Below are 17,833 nucleotides of genomic sequence, written 5' to 3'. Positions count from 1 at the left end.
AGACACCATATTGGCAAGATAAGCATGGATGATGATTAATGTTAACAAGGTACACTTTTCAGTGCACTTAATCGCTAAACGATCTCAAATAATTTTTACCCATCAAAGAAGAGTGGCAAAACAGTTTGTCTAAGAAATATTCATATCCTTGCTTCTGAAACATTCGAGGGAAGGTAGTACATTAGAGATTACAGGGCATGTTTTACAAAACAAAAGAAAAAAACAACAAATCAAAACAAGGCAAAACAATAAACAAACACCCCCTAAATAATTGTTTGAACAGAAATTTTGTTCATTCAATTTATAAAAAAGCTTTGCAAATGAAAAAAAAATTGCATACGTCCGATCCATTCTAGCTGGACAAAAGCGAGAAAACTGGACTAATACCACAGTTATCGACAATGGCGAACTAGATGAGGTAATGATAAAATCAGAGAATCGATTATCGGGACATTTTATGCACAATCTACACCAAAATAAGTGGACACACAAGTAGTAATCGCAAAATCGGTATTTCTGCAGTGAAGTTGTAAGTTATCCTGCGCAAGGGGGGAAGGAATATCCCAATAACCCAGAATCAACCAGGTAGTCTAGCCAAGGTGGTGCAAAGTGATAGGATGCGTTTTGGGACGGCAAAAGAATTAGTGAATGTAAAATTTGGATGGTGGAAACTGATGAAGAGGGAAAATCTATGACGGTAAAAAAAAGAAAAGAAAAAATAAAAAAGAAAAAAAAAAGAACAAAATGATAAAATACATCCACCCCCCCAAAAAACAACAAAAACCCAAACCGACTGTTATCCTGCTCGTATTTAGCTTGACCTTAACAGGACTAAAATTTTTTTTGCAAAGAGTAAACAAAACCTTGACCATAAGCGCCTGGATCTATTCCCCATGGTTACTGGGCTCGCGGCTCAATACGCTCAGAAATGACATCCGTAGTGTAGTGACCAAGGGCACCGGCGCAGGTGTAAGGGTCAAGTTCGTAATGAGGGGTCAGGTGCAACTAACATGCCACGGGTGATGGAGAACAAATTGGTTTAAGGTACATCCCATGTGTTCCCGACACTGTTAAGTCTGTCACCGGTAACTGACTGACGAGATGGTAATATGAGCTTATATCATAAAATGTCCAACAAAAGAACGAAGTTTTATAGATTGGTGGAGTCGGCGCCATGCCCCTTTACAACTGAGGTAATAGGCCTAAACCCACCCTAAGACTTTACAGAAAGCGGTGTACCTCCTTTCACTAAGTCTTTCCAAACCAATGACTGCATGGTGCCCAGATTTGCCGATTAAAAGCATTGATGGCATGATGGATGATCTATGCACGCTTCGGATACTGTGCGAATACACCACTTTTTACGAGGGGCCGAGATAAAACGTCTGCTGTCACTTCAAGCTGCGATTGACAGTCCCCCCGGGAGGAATGTGTCGTTTCACCCGTCTCAGGCGGTCTGCTGAGGGCACGGGGCGATGTGTCTTGTTGAGGAACACACCGTGTGTCGTCAAAAAACCCAAAGACGGGGGACAATCTTGTCTTTGACCAAAATAAATGTATATGTTCCAAGCTAAGCAGAAAGAAATATTCCTCTATACACTACAAAAAAATTAACTCTGTGAGTGCATGCACACCGTTCGTATACTATTAAAAAAAAATTAGGCCGAATCTACATAATCAGCAAGCAATGACACGAGAGAGAATTCCAGACACGTGCTTTTCAAAAAGGTCTCGGGAACGCCGAAGCTTACGGTTCAGGGCTCTACAGTGCTGAAATATTACTACACTCTATTCTTCATGTCACATCAAAAGCATGTCACCTCTTGCATGAAGAATTCATGAACCAGTATCCTGTCTAAATTAATTATGTTCATTATTAAAATTTGAGTTCAGTAATGAATGTTCAGGCATACTGAATTAGCATTACTATATGTAGGTCAAACTTAATTTGGTCAAGATTTAAAGTTTTCATTCGATTCAGTCTCAAACTCTCGTGGCGCAACATGCTGGAAGACATGAATATCTTTTTTTTTTTTGCACACCATGGATTTCAACACTATAATTTGGCCGTCATTTTACAATCCAGCCGCGTTCACCTCAAGATTTGCACATTTTCACTGCAATCAAAAATTGTAATGATTTCGTTGCGATAATCCCTTGCGACGACACATGTCCGGTCGGCTCGAATGCATAACGCCTCGTTTTATGTTGGTCAGGTGAGAGTTTAGCCATGCATGCATTGGCACCGCATTTCATTAATGGAAATGCGGCATCATGAGCTATAGCTGTTACGAGGATCGAGCGATGCACTGCGGCCCCCTCCCCGTTTAATCCGGCCAACACACCGGCTTCAAGCCTCGGGCTCAACGTGGTTTTCACTCGCACTGGACAAACAAGTAGGTCCTAGAGGGTCGCGCTGCAGGTTTTTCTGTTCACGTGATAGGTGGGTTGAACGTAAAACAGAATTATGCCCACGGAACTCCAGCATTTGAACACTAGTGATATTTCATTACGGGTCATTAGAGAAAAAGCAGCTGGTTCAATGCCAAAATGGGCCAAGTACATCTCTGATTTACACCTGAAACTTCAATTATAGCAAACAGCACGATTCATACAAAAAGATTAAGTGTTGAGCCCGGCACCGCTGCTATACTTAGAGCAAACCATAGGCCTACAAGTACACGTATATTATGTTCAACGATGACTATTTTTATTCTCCTTTTGAGTGAAAATGTTTCAAATTGAACGTCCAAGTCCAAACCAAATGGCAATATCAAATGCATCAAACCAGGCCTCTATGCTCATGTAGGCGAAAAACGAGCTATTTTCTCCGAACAGTATACTTCCGCGTACTGTGAAATAAATGAACCATTAAATCGGCTCGGCCAACCGAGCTATATGACAATAAGTGCCGTTTTTTATAGACCGACTTTTCTCTTGAAAAGGCAAAAGGTTTAACATTAAAATTAACCAGGGACTGCAAGATAGGTTGGAAAAAAAACCTGAAAATGCGACATGTCCGAAAGCTCTAAAAAAAGCCATGCAGTGAAAGTAGATGACGTTTGTAACGTGTCGTTTCAGAGAATCTCAACGAAAGATGTCTGAATAAAGAGAATGAACCATCGGAGTGCGCAGTGAATGTGGCCATGCCTTATACCAAGGACGCATCCATGCTGTGTCACCCATTTATGCTCTATTCCTAGGCTGAACACTATGGGAAGAACCAGGTAAAATACAACCATATTTAACACTGACAATAGCGTTTCTCACGCTGTCACTACTCATGCTACTGAGGGAAATTTGTTGCGTTTCAGTAATTGCAGTTATTGTTTTGTTTACGACATCCGGGTGTTGTTTCAGAAAATGACATATCGTAGCACTGCTTGCTGAAAGCACCCCCTTCCGCGTTGCGGACGCTTTACAGTTGAAGCGGCGGGCAATAAAAAAAATGATTGAATTAGATTTCGTCGGTTTCCGTGATGTGAGAAATATACACTGGATAATGAAATTGAGGCGCGAAAGAAGTGCAGCTTACCTCGAGACTAGAGTGGAGTTATTTTGCGCTATGTTTTTTTTTTTTGATGACGAGATGGCACACCGGGGGTAACAGAGCGTGTCCGCCGTGCCCAGACAGCTGATAACGGCAGGCTGGATGTCGGGCAAGTGGCACCAGGCGTGAAGGTGTCGGAAATGAGACTCGCCACCGAGGGCCTGCACAGCCGCTGCTGAGTTCCGCTTCTTTATTCAAGACTTTGAATCGTCTAAGCCTTTTGCTCTCTGCCTGACGAGGAAACAATCCGGTGATGTTTTGACGCCGAGTCCCATTTCAAAATGCTGACGGGATAAATCCGTTGATCAGAGACACAAACGCGCACGACGGCCCCCTTCAAAGCCTCCCATCGGCAGCACCAGAGTTAAGACCAACCGGGTCGGCCCGGGCCATCGGCAGCACCAGAGTTAAGACCAACCGGGTCGGCCCGGGCCAAGTTCACGATCGACGGCAGATTAGGCTGTCCTGACAGCCACAGATGAGTGTGGAGCGGTCGGCGTGCCTCTCTCGACGAGTCGGTAGTCTCTTTTGATCCCCTATCTACTCGCACGGGCCGGGGAACCAGTGTGTCCCTAACATCACATAGGCGCACGCAATTATATATTCACATTGATTACACCCATGTCCTTGCCGCGGTGTTCTTCGCTACCGCGCGTCAGTGCAGTAGGCCTATGCTATTTGACAAGAGGAGGGTGAGTTTTTTCGTGTTTGCTCGCGATCGGACGGGCTCTGAAAACTGTGTCAACAGGGGCTCGCGGTATCTGCACGCAGCGGCGGTTCCTTTTCTAATGGGTTTTTTCGCACTCAGCGCCAGCGCATATAACACCGCATTGGTTAGTCTCCATCATGGAATATTCTCGGCCGCGGAAGGTGTTGAAAAGGTCACTCACGCATGTAATCACATTAAAATTCCCTGGGCCCACCTTCGACGAAGGGGCCCGGGTTGGGTGACACACACCATTCACGCAACCAATAAAATATCGACAAGCAGGGATAAAGAAGAGAGAAGCAATAACGACCAGAGGACAGGAATACGCTAGAATTGTGTAGGATGAATGTTTTGCAACATGGTTTTGGAATCCCTTATATTTAAAATGTCATACGCATTGTTGTACGGCAGACACTCGAGGCGTGAATTAATAAGCCCTCGGTCCAATTTAGTAATTTTCCCACCCCGCACGACTGTATCGATTACACAGATGTTGATGCTTGATATCAACCATCACGACAGAGCTGAAAAGGTGCACCTTCACACACGGCTGTTGCGACCGAAAAAACACGGCAAATCGGCTGCTGTGCGTGATGTCGTCACCACACGAGAGACATAATTTTAAGGGATAGCTGAGACATGCGAAGAAAATCTCCAGGCGTCGAAACGACCAGATCGAGTCGTGGTTCGATATAATATCACTGAAGCCACCCCTGGTAAGGTTTTTGTCACCCGACTGGAAATCCGTTTCCGTGCAATTGAAGGTTATTAGTATATTCATATTCAAGTACAGGTCGTGTTAATGACAATACTTTGATTTGCCTACTTTTGAGTAATCTGTCATCCACCAATGGCAGTCTGTCTGCTATAGTGGCTGGAAACTTTGATCTTATGGGAGTCGATTCCTCTCTTCGGTCGACCTCATCAAAAACTCAAGATATTCAAGTAGATTTTTCACCAAATCACCACCCAAAAATAAAACTGTTTTAACACCCTTCTGAAATAATTAGTAATCAAATTTTCGGATCCAACCAGAGGCAGGCAGTGATCTCCTCACGCATGCAGGAAAACCAAAAACAAAACGACCAGACTGTAGCGAAGAGAGCGATTGTGGCAGACCCCGACCCCAACTCGGCCCGGCGTGAGCTCGGGAGCTGGGGGTAGCAGCCCCGCTGTAGTCGCCGCCAGATCGATTACACCGCCCCGTTCACACCTTAAGCGTGTACTAACTTCCTCTCAAGGTCGCCACTCTTTCAAAAGGGCAAGTGGTGCAACCCACGAGGAGAAAAGAGGATAGCTCCTAATTTGTCGACGGGCGGTGTGCGACTATAGGGTCGGCGGATATACACGCACCATGGCGAGGTACAAAGCCGCCACCTTGGTGGACAACAAGTGCTAGTTGGTTCTTCAGTGGAGCATAGAAAGAAGCGATTATTACTTTATCATTTAAACCAAAATTTCTGTTGCATATAAATAGCTTAATATATTTGGAGTCTAACTCTGACCGTTTCGTGAGTACGCATAAATCAAAGCTAAAATTAGCTTGGGCTTGTCCAGAACGGAAACGACATGGAAAATTGACATGAAAACTAATTTTGTGCAAAGGAATGGTTACTCGTTCGAACCTTTTAGTCTATGTGGTTAAAAATCTAAATAGATTCGGAACACAGCACATATATCTCTCATCCGTGCGACAGCTTTTTATTTGAAAGTTTTTTAACCAATAGTCAAATTGTCACGGAGGTTAAATCCAACAAACAAAGGGTGATACCCACCTGGCGAAAGTATCAACCCCAAATTACTGACACTTTTAACGGTAAGCAGCTAGCCGAAGTAATGATGAGGTGAATGGTATATTTGTTCGAATCTTGGCGTGATCTCGGGTGGTGCAACTTTCACACAGACCCGCCAACTGTTTGTCTTGGTCGGCTGGGCGCTCACAACACGCCACCGTCACCCGGACAACAACCGGCCGCAGGTATAAGCCCAAGTTAATACTCAGTGACGACAAGTTTGACGGAGAACACGGAAACGAAGCCACACAATGACTGATCGTCACGGGATATCCTTGTGACTGTTCAAAAAGTGAGAAAAACTGAGAACTGTGCGGTGCTTGGGACTGCAGAACAGACGTATAAATAATCTGCAACAGACAACAATGAAGAAGAACCTCCACTTCTAAACAAAACAACCCCCCCCCCAAAAAAAAACCCCACAAATAAATCGCAATAGATTCTTTGACGTTTGAGGCAGTTTAAAAGCTTATTTCATAATCTTTTCTTTTCAGTTACTTGCAGTTTAACAATAAAACAAGCAACTCTTGGAGACATTTCCACTCAAAGATTATCAACCTCTAAATATCCATTACAAAAGAGGCTCTGTTTTTGTCCAAATTTTTTCAGAAATACAAGCTGGCAGTTCTGTTGGAGGTTTTCACTCTTCATTTTCACAAATCATCCAGTCCACGGGCGTGTAGACCACAAAATTTCCAATTGCAGAGAAATTGATGGTACACAAGTCGTGCACGTGGTTTGGTTCGCGCAGGTTTTGAGCCCTAAGCTGGATCAACAGAGGGAGCAATTTTCCTAGCAACGGAGGCTCGTAACTGCACTTCCCTGGTTCACAATTTTGAAATGCACGCGATACGGTCGCAGCGCTACTCCCGACCAACATGGCTCTTTTCAGCCTCTGCTCAAGGTGGATAGTGGGCCAATAATACTCTCCACCAAAAGCTCAGGTTTTTAGGCCATATCCAAATCAACTGGTTGTTGCTGAGAATAACACGTACACGCAAACATGGGAAGTAACGCCCTGACTTCCACCTGTGCGCGTGGTATTTAAAGTTTCAGCCAAAACTTCCGACGAAGCCTTCCACTGGAAAAAAAGAGTTACTTCATACATGAAAATAGTTCGGTTTAATGGCTGCCACTTTATTTGATTCGGCTCGGTAAAATTTGACCAACATGTAGAAAAACAGCCCAAAGGATAGGCATGTAGCTGTTATGTCGTCCACACAAACGTTTCAGAGTGAGCTGATAGGCTTTTGTTTAAAACAGTTTTATAATTATGACTTCAGACAAAACAAAATCGAATTGAAATGCCTGGAGTACACAAACATCGCGGAAGAAAAGAAGAAATTTTACGTGATTCCGAAATGTGAGAAGTTTGTGAGCCAGAGTTGTAATTATTCACGAATACTGGGGACTGAAAAAGCCACAACACTCTATTAGATAATAAATCAATAAACAAAACTGATGTCAGAAGTGGGATTCGAACCCACGCCTCCAAACGGAGACCAGAACACTCGATGTCACTCGATTCATTTGAGCGAGAAGTAATTAAACTTGAGTCTGGCGCCTTAGACCGCTCGGCCATTCTGACACGACACGAAACTTTCCCTTCCATGTCTAATTGTGGAACGAGACGTCCACCAGTTATGTCTTTGGCCATGTCGACTCTGTCGTCTGCACAGCGTCTAGATATATGAAACACCAAGGGGGCATGTATTACAAAAGGGGAATGCAGCACATGATGTCAATCACAAGCACAAAATGTTTACATATATAAATCAACATCGTGTTTGATCATGAGAGTCCGTTTTTTTGCCTTTATACTCAAGATTACGCTAACTTGCAAATTAAAAAAATAAAACTAAATAAACAACTTGATAAATAGAAACAAACAAGCAAACAACCCCAACAACCCAACAAACAAACAAACAAACAAACAAACAACCCAACACCCCAACGAACAAACAAACAAACATTCTTTGCTCCGCTACTGTTTGCAAGTGTTTCGACAATCGTTTGAGATCCAACAGTTTTTCCATCTACCAGTAATTACAGAAATAGCGCCCTCTGTTATGGGAGTAGAATTACTGTTCAGTTGCCTTTTGCACTGAGCGCGGCGCAGACCTCATCAAGAGATGAGTTCACGATCGCGAGTAACTCTGGTCTGCACTCCGCAGACGAGATCAAGCAGGTGTTTCCTCGGATTAAAACCCAATACGAGAAATGCACCAAAATCGGTAATTGCCGAAATGTATACAGCCGGCACAGCCCCTCAAAAGATTTACTGCCCATTCAGGAACACTATAGTCGTGTTTTCCTGCGAAGCAAAGCTCCTGCTCTAAAACCGAGGCTGCCGTCAAGAGGATTAGTACGCGAGCCGTATCGTACTACCACTTGCCGCAGACTGGTGGCTGCAATAACAATTGCTTGAAAACCGTGAAACATAAAAATAAACACTTGGAAACAAACCCTTGTCTTGTAAATCCTTGTTTAAAAACTGCTTACTTATTTATATCTGAAGCATTGATTGAAGATGAAAGGATGATGTCTGCAGACAGAAATAAGCGCTGCTTATACGACTTTATACTTCATGAAATCCTGAATATTTTAATGCTTAGAAATAGAGAAACCTCTCAGTAAATCAATGGTAATTTGGCGAATACACTTCGAGGATAAAACAAGAGGGAAAGAAGAAGAGAGGGAAAAACCTGCAGTGAAAAACTGTAGGTGTGATAGTTTGGCCAACAACAGTTGAAATTTATGTACAGATAACCGTGTTTTGCGAATGGCGCTCATATTTAAAAATAAAAATAAGATCTGGATGACGTAAGCATTGTGCCAACTCTTACGCAAAACAGCTGGGCTCGACAGTTTTTTTGTAATCCGGCACAATGCACCCTCCATTACTGGGGCCAGAATTTATAAAGATGACAAATCAAAAAAGGGAAACTTTGGTTTTAGTAGGAACTTCTGTTCAAGATAAAATACCAGAAGTGGTATGAAGACCTATTCCTCCAATACTGGAGACCAGCATACCGCGTAGTGAAGGCTCATTTTCTTTCTACCGGGGACAGAGACTGTGTCCGATTTACTCGGCTGCCGTTGAAATTCCACATCAGTCTATGATAGCAGCTGCAGCAATTACCCATCGAGTCGTGTGTGATCTAAAGCCGTAGCAAACTTAAATGAACGTGACCAGAATTTTTTCCCGGGGGGGACTTTTTTCGGTGGGGGGTTTCCGGGTGAGGCAATTTGATGAATTCTCAAGCAACTTGGATATGCCCCCTTTCATCTTTTAAAAAATCGCTTTTGCCTTTCCCCGCTTAAAAAATTACATATTTTTCAGAGGGGAGGTGGCAAGCGCCCTCAAGCCCCATTGCAACGCCAAGTATTAAATTCGGACGGGTCGGGACGGGCTGACCCTGTTGGGATGTTCGATTACTGTAAACCTCCATAAGCGCGTACCTCCTCGTATCACTTGTAATCTGTATGCGATCATATGAGAAATTACAAAATTTTAATAAGTGCGTCTCATAATGGCGGAGAGGTCTACATTGCTTGACCCAAATTGATGAACATTGGCTGATTCGATGAATTTGGGTGTTCTGGTCTATTAGATTTTGTACTGACGACGTCACACTTTGCTTACGCGTTTGCTTTCTTATGGTGCTCAGTTGACTGCGGACACCCACTGGCTCCATAGGGATGTGCACATGTAAGCACACTTCGAAATCATTAGTAAATGGGCCTATTTAAAACGTGGTTTGAATCCCTCGACTGATGTTATTTTTTGAAGGTTTGTAATCGGTATGATAGCTTCCCTACGACGTGTCAGAATGGCCGAGCGGTCTAAGGCGCTAGACTCAAGTTAATGAACTTTCACTAACTCTAGTGACATTGGGTGTTCTGGTCTCCATTTGGAGGCGTGGGTTCGAATCCCACTTCTGACAGATATTTTTATGTACTTAAATCAAGGCTACATCGTTTTACGAGACCAAGATCTTCGTTTGGCGGAATGGAGGGACGGATCCTGCCCTGATTTTTTTTATTACAAGCTCTCATTTAAAAGCACCCCCCCCAAATCGTTGTCTTTGTTAGTAACTAGGGGAATTATTTTTATGTGCAGAAATCTTAATTGAAATCAGAATAGGCTATATTGGCTGTTGTGTTAGACCTAAAGCTATCGTGCTTCATATAGAGCCTGTAAGAGGTCACGCAGCGATTTTCCGGAACCCTCGCGCGGTCCGCCTATGGGGATTTTACGCTGGGCCGTCCTATCACGTTCGAAAATTTTTGGAAGAATGATTCCTAACAGAAACCACCCCCAAAAAACTCATGTAATTTTCCCTTTGTCGTCGTCAGGTAATATTGAGGAAAAGTCAGCTCGAGATGGGTACAAAGTGAATTTCATGAACAGCCTTCCACTCCCCGGTAGTATCGTTCCTAGGTCTCCTTGTTCATGCCCATTTGTTTTCATTCCCCGTGCTTACTTGGAAACGAGATTGTAAAACGTTGCAAAGATTTACCTACTTGCAGTTGATGGACTCTAGATTCAGTCAAGTTGACCTGACGCAGTTCTTATCAGCAAATGTTAGATTATACATTGGAATCTTTCGCTAAAGCAGGTTATTGCCTTAAGTCTATTTCGTTATAAAGTACAAAATCGTTAAGATATGTTGGTCTATTTTAATTTTTGCTTTTATCGAAAGACTATAATTCCGTATTTTTTTGTTCATTTGCGTTCGAGACCACCGAATTGCACTGTTCTTCATGCGTTTAAAATGTTCGGAAGTGATAGGTCAATAATGGCAGGATATTTAGTATTTTCTATGAATTGATATGCCAGCAAATATTTTACACAAAAGGCCTTTTTGTGAGTAGAGTTTATAAGAATTTAAAACTGAACGAAACCATATTACAAATTCTAAAATGTTTGCATTGTTTTCCTATCCAAGGCTTCCGGCAGCGTGTCATCAGGGGTGAACTTTCAGGCTGTATTGCCACTCCCCGAAAAATGGATTTGTATGAGATTTTGGCTGATGGGAGTGGTTGCAATTGGGACTGGTTCCCTCCAAACTGTCCAGTGCAGTGATTGGGAACAAGGGCGTATAGTTTCACTATTTGTACAAGTCGGGGTGGTCAACGAGCTATCCCCGATTTTACGTTTAAATCAGTGAATCCGACAGACAAGACACGATGGTGCATCGCGATTAAAAAGCCTTAATTCCAATGAGCGAAGAGTGAAGACATATTCTTTTTTTTGGGGGGGGAGTGGAGCTCAGGGGAGATTTCTTTTCTCTGAAATGTTGTTGATACTTCTCCCAATAACCCGAACTTTAAGCAGCGCCGGAAAGTTTTGCACGAAGTGAATCGAAAAGTCTAAAGGATAGCCCAACGGAATGCAATGACATCATGCTCTCTTAAGTCCTGTAAGCTGACATGTAGTGCATGCTGCACCTCATGGTGATAACTGAATCAATGCAAAATTCAGGGGGAAACTCTCTGTTGTGACACATTCGATCGTTTCCACGTGGGAGTGTACTCAACCAACAATTTAACATTGCAAACAATTTCCAGGGTACTCCGTATAGCCAGCTCGTTACGGTTCGCCGCTCCATACCAAGTTCTCCCCTCAATGCTACTGGCACATCTGTTCAGTGTAGATATCTTACTGGGTCATCTTTGGAGAGGATGTACGTTCTAAATAAAGCGCCAGGATATGAAGGTGGGCGTTTTGAGACAATAAAATCTGGCACTAGCAACAATGGGCCGAGTGCTTTACAGCGACATCTTGACTGTTTCCGGGGGCTTTTGTATGTAGGCTGCGTTTGAAGTGGTCCGCAGTTCCGAGCCATTGTTGTCCACTTGAGACCTCTTCAGTCAACCGCTGTACTTTTATCCTGAATTTTATTAGAAGGTATAGCCTTTTGTACCAAAAAAAGAAGCAGGTATGACCGGTTTTTAGTGTTTCGGTACCTCTAAATAGACGGTTCCATTTCATCAGTGCCAGATGTAGAAGTGGTTTTCAAGGTGAGCAAGTTTTTGAGTTATATTTGTAGCAGCGGATATCTCTACTGATTTTGTGATTATTTCAAGCTGTGACCGTTACATTTGTCCTTGCCTTTCTCTCTATTGTAAAGAAAAAAAATGACAACAATGACTCAGATTTAAATCCCTAGGTGGCGAGGGAAATTGTGACAAAGGCTCGGCAGTGCTTTTCTTTTATAAATTTTCTTAGAAATTGTACTGACCTCCTTAATAAAGGTCAACTATCACTGCGATCGTGTTTTTGGCGTGTTTTATGTTTGTTTTGTGGAAATAAATTAGCCAAAAACTGTACAGCGATGTCAAAGAGGTCAAAAGTTCTGGTGAAGTGCCAATAAACTCTTGTCAAGTCCACCTACTTAAGGGTTATTCTCATTAGGAGTCGACGCGACCGCTAAGGCGAAAGCCAAATTGTGACACCAAAAAAATCAGCTACGAATTCTTGAACGGGAAACATCAGTCCTGCGGATGAACGTTTAGTGATATTAAATTTGGGTCGTATCAAAGGTGGATCCAGAACCTCTCGTTCCTTTTTTGTGGGGGGGGGGCAAAATTGTTTTATGGGGGAATGTAATAGGAACATTTTATTCAACTATTTGTGGCCTTTCTGAGAGATGAGGCTACATTTTGGTGCTTTTATATGCTTTTGGAAAAATGGAAAAGAAGTATACCCAAAATAGCTTTTTCCTCATCATTAAAAAATGCTCTTTTTAGGAGGTGGGGATGACCCTTGTTACCCCACCCCTCTGCATCCGCCCTTGGGCTACCTTGCGCTTAACAACGAATCTACAGACAGGCAGTGCGTTTGTACATCAGATCCGATCATGAGTGTACAACAGGGTTTCGTTGGATCCACGTGTGCACATTTCCAATGCAAGGAATTTCCCTGGTGTTGTCGACATGTATCATACTAAGGTTGTATGCCTTAATAGTTTGTCCCCCATTTTTAATTTCTTTTCCTCAAGATAGCCTGTAATAAGATGAGCCTAGTACACGACGTATATGAACTGCATGTAAAGTTGACTCCTCAAATTGATACAAACAGCCGAATACATACAACCGAAATTGCCAAAAGTTATCCGGATTGTTGGAAAGTCACCCAGAAAGTGTCTTAATACTAAAACAGGGTAGTTTTAACCTGCAATCTGACCGTCTTCTTTGAAACAAATACTACACCTTACGCTTTGATGTATGATTGATTTACGTTTTCACTACTTCTGTCTCTTGACTGCATAGGGGCACTTCTGTTTTTGCTTGGTACGAAAAACGGCGGGGGGGGGACCCTATGGCCCAACCTTTACTTTCCAAAAATGGCGGGGGGGGGATAATCCCTTATCTCCTCAGGATTTACGCCCGCGGAAAAATCAAAGGTCACAATTTTTGTTTATGCAAAATTCGCGTTGCCAGCTTCTATTTTCAGTGTACTGCAAGGTTTCTTTAATCTCTACTTCCCTCTTTTTTTCTCAAGTAAATTTATATTGTCTCCACAAGAGGCGTAAATCCTATGAGGAAAGGGGTACAATGCCCCCCCCCCCAGATTTTGAGGTGTTTTTCGAACTTCAAAACAAACCAAAACATATTAAATAATACTGAAAAAGGGGGAAAATACAAGAGCTTTTAAATGCACCTCCACACACACACCCACACTGTTGGAATTTCCACTGCCAGGCAATTTTTATTTAAGTCATTCCCAATACCTGGAATATGATTGTCTTTTGCTTTTGCTAACAATGTTACCTTAATTGCGGCTTGCTTAAGGTTCTCGGACTGAATTTATAATAAGGATTCTATATTATGAGTGTACCTGACTTTTTTAAAGGAATCAATGTTTCCAATCTAGGCAGTGCCCAAGGTACCAAAACCCGTGACACACAGTAAAGCATGTGTAAACAACGTAAGCAGGAATTGATAACAGTAGTGAACTTGCCAACTAGTAACTGTCTGTTTCGAGCCGTGATCAAGAAGCTTTGTGTATGGTCCAACAGTGACCAAAATTAATTGTTAAGTAATCACTGGGAAAGATGTAGTCGAATTTGGTTGGCCCTATTGTTGACTCAATGCCCTGCCGTTTTATATTTTAATTATGATGGCGATTTGTTGAAGCCTTTATCCCTAAACAGGTTAGTGGTCTGCTCAGACTGTGCGGAAGGAGCACACTCACTCGTATAATACCGGCAACTTATAGCACATTTTGGTAACAGGGGTCGGCGCACGCTAACACATGCTTTGACAAGCAACCCATCTTGAATTTAAATTTTTCAGGAAAAGACAACAAGCCTTCGCCCTGAATGGTTCATTTCGCAATTTCGTGTACGGGCCTAGCCATTTCCCTTTCGGCTAAAGAAACAGTCGTAAGTTTGCTTACCACAACAAACTCCGGGACACCGGGGCGTGTAAGCGCAACCGTTGCTGGCGCCGCAGCTGGCGGGGTCAAAAATTTGGCGGGAAATTGGCAAGCGATCGATGCCGAAGAGCCAATTGTCCCAGACACGAGGACTCTTTACCGTGCCAAATCTGATCGTCCGGCCTACACCGGGCTGAGGCCGACGCCGCCGCATTTCAACCCGTCGTTTGGCAGCTACCTGATATGGTGACGTCTGATGTCGCCGATTACAGGCACGATCGTCCGATAGCAAACAGGTTTCGCATACACTAAATCTGCTTCCGACTCAGATGTATATCTCGCACAATCTATGTTTCTCGCTTAAAAAGGTGTAACCAAACACAACTTTTATGACCTATTTGATTTCTTTTCTTGAAACCTCGGAGGGTCTTTATTTATCAAATTAAATCTTCATTTGGTAAAAAAAAATTATTTTCCAGATCGGCATTGGAAGTGTTCAGGATGTTAATCTGCGCTTAACTTGATTCTATTTCGTAAATTTCATTCGTGAGGTCAAATGAGACATTCCTGTTTTTCAGAGTAAAATGCGTTGTCTTAAAGTTCATACTTGACTGATGAGCGCACCAAAGTCTGGTCCATTTTGTTAAAGTGCATTATGACGAATTAAGTTCCAGAATGTTGTTGTTGTTCACACTCATTTTTCTCGTCAAGTCTGAACCTATTGTTCAACTGCTTCCAGCCGTGAACTGTCCTCCAAGTTTTCGTTATCAAACTCTACTGAAGGGGCGATCTTTCTCAATCAAGGCGTTAATTCTTTGAGGTCATGAAAGGTAACGCCACCCACTTTTTTTTCCCGAGTGAGACTAAACTGCACGGAAAATTATAAGCTTTGTACAGGGTTCAGGTGGGTACATCACCGCGTGTGTTCTGTGCAGACTTTGATTTGTTCAAGCTCAAGGTACACCTCAGCCTGAAACGAGCTTTTCGCTAATTGTTCTCTTCACTGTCAATATTTGTGGTCTTTGGCTAGACCACCATTATGTCCATCGCCCTTATGTTGATACATCATGATTGATTTTAGGGCTCGTTTCAGGCTGAGGTGTACCTTGTCTGAAAACTCGATTCTTAATTTTAATTCGGGAGCCTGGAGAAAGTAACTAAAGAAAATTATGGAATTCAACAGTGGAGGAAGGTTCATCATGTTAATGGAGATTAGAATCACATGACGCTCAGCATATCTAGCTGGGGGAGGCAACTTGGTAACATCTAATGTTGTTTTTGAATTTTATTTCAATTTTGTCATAAAAAAAGAATTTAACGCAACGACACTTTGAAAACTGTATTGGCACCTTCCTTTGAAGAGGCGATGGTTTGTACAAAAAACAAAAACAAAAACAAAACAAAACAAAACCAAAAACTGGAAAGTCGTTTCAGAAACAAAAACTGTTTTGACCCCCCCACTAGATACTGGGATAGACCACTGCTTAAACTTGTGGACAATAATTATGGCAAAGTTCATAACAGAATAAAATAATGCTTGACCGAGAATTATTACAGTCGATACAGGGCGAGCTGCTTGCTTTGTGATAGAATTGGTAATATAATGATGCCCATGGTTGACATGAAAAACTTATTTTACAGCCATGCAATCCTCACCTTTAATTTCTTCTTCTCAAGTTGCTGTCAGGGACACCGTCTTAAAAATGATCATATTATCAAGCGTACAGAAAGTAACAACGCATTGTTTCACACTGGTCACACGTATATTAACAGCTTGTTTTTGCTGTCGGAGTTCTTGAGGTCGTCTTTATGGAGAGAACAAAAATTGAATATCAGAAGTGGGATTAGAACCCACGCCTTTATTTGGAGATCAGAACACCCGATATCACTTAAAGTGAAGGATTCATACCTTGAGTCTGACGTCTTAGACCGCTCGGCCATTCTGACACAAAGTTAAAGAAAATATCTTAGCCTATACACCTCGCGTTATTCAACATTAACACATGTTATCCTGACACAAAATTCCTAAATGAGTTTTGATATTAAAGAGGCATATAAACCCAGTAGGGGCTTGCTATAGGACCCAAGTTACAAAGTTTGCAGTGGGCGGGTGAGGGCGGGCTGCAGTCTCCCAGTACCAATCTCACGGCGCTATTCCTGATGCAATATACATTTTTGGTAGATTTTCTTTTATTTTTAATGCCACAGTTTATGGTTTAAAACCTGATAGGATTCCTACAAACCGTACCGTATACGGTTTGTAGGAGTAGGTAATTCTAAGGTATTGTTCCTTGGGAGGGATGCTTAAAAGCCTATACAACCCACCTGCATTCAGAATTTCAGATCGTACCGTGAAATCTTCTCTTCGACTGATCCTCGACTGCTCATGTCAATTTCGAAATCGAATGCGTCAGTCACCTTGCACACAACTTTTCTGTCTCCCCTACCACTCAGCATCTTACACCGCCAAGTCTTTGGCCTACATACTTCGAGTTCAACAGCCCCGGGCATTAAAAGGCACAATTCCCCCCCCTCGTTTTCTTCTCCACGCACACAAACAATATTTTCATAATCTCAACACAGTTTCTCGAGTTACGGCCATCTGTGAGCACCGATTTGTCATCGAGGGATTTCTCTGTCAAAGGTGCTCGGAGTAGGCGTATTAAGTATCGTGGGTCATAACACTAATGGAACTTAGTCCGCAACCCGCTAAGAAAACACCGAACTCGAAGGGGGGGGGGCCGCTATTTTTGTTCTACCATCGGCTGGATCTGGGGATAAAAGATGTCCACCTCATCTGCAGTTCATCAGTCGGATTGACTTGGGGAAGATGCCGTATCGGGGATGAGTCACCAGCTACAGGTACGGGACGGGTTTGGGGCTCTTGCCACTTTTCCTCAATTAATCTGTGCACTCCACGGTCTTTCGGTCATTTGCTGTATTTTTATGATGGCGGTACGTCTATAAAACTTCAATGCTCTATTCGGGTCATTGGATAAGACACCCACGCCTACTGTCTATTCACGAACGTTGGTGGTTTATTGAAACCAGTAAAATCTATCATTTAATTAAACAATGAATTCAGTCTAAACATGCCATAGTTCTATCCAAAATGTTTTCCCCATAACGGGGCACGGGCGTAACTTGGGTAAAACCACTGGCAGAATTTGGGAGTGCACGTTACAGAAACAGAAATCAAATGAACTGTGGCTGATGTGTAGTGTTTGTTCATTCCAGGATCTCAAAGGGTCATGTTGACCACTCTCATTTTGCCTAGAACTCACGGTATGGGCGGCAACAGTTTGCAAAAATATCACCTTATATAGTTGGTTTTCAGTTTTACTTCAAATTCATTCAAATGAACATTTGTCCCATTTTCCATTTAGTGTTTAGTG

General features: G+C 42.6%; 1 protein-coding gene and 2 non-coding genes across 3 annotated transcripts in view; 1 reads left to right on the top strand and 2 right to left on the bottom strand.

The window, feature by feature from the left end:
- The window catches only part of LOC110973992 (uncharacterized), an 85,726-nt gene extending 81,790 nt beyond the window's left edge, over window positions 1–3,936 (bottom strand). Inside the window, exon 1 of the mRNA XM_087135349.1 lies at window positions 3,536–3,936. The gene's annotated coding sequence lies outside the window, so the exon portion shown is untranslated. The remainder of the gene's footprint in view (window positions 1–3,535) is intronic.
- A 3,578-nt stretch (window positions 3,937–7,514) lies between these two features.
- On the bottom strand, window positions 7,515–7,640 carry Trnal-caa (transfer RNA leucine (anticodon CAA)). The gene is made up of 2 exons: window positions 7,603–7,640; window positions 7,515–7,560 (listed from the first exon to the last, which is right to left on the bottom strand). It is a non-coding gene; the product is annotated as a tRNA-Leu (tRNA).
- Window positions 7,641–9,879: 2,239 nt separating this feature from the next.
- Window positions 9,880–9,999, top strand: Trnal-caa (transfer RNA leucine (anticodon CAA)). The gene is made up of 2 exons: window positions 9,880–9,917; window positions 9,954–9,999. It is a non-coding gene; the product is annotated as a tRNA-Leu (tRNA).
- The last annotated feature ends 7,834 nt before the right edge of the window (window positions 10,000–17,833 follow it).

This window comes from Acanthaster planci, linkage group LG04 (genome assembly GCF_054643075.1).
Source record: "Acanthaster planci isolate LZ-2023a linkage group LG04, COTS_SCS, whole genome shotgun sequence".
Taxonomy (NCBI): Eukaryota; Metazoa; Echinodermata; class Asteroidea; order Valvatida; family Acanthasteridae; genus Acanthaster; species Acanthaster planci.
This window is presented reverse-complemented; position numbering and strand designations above follow the sequence as displayed.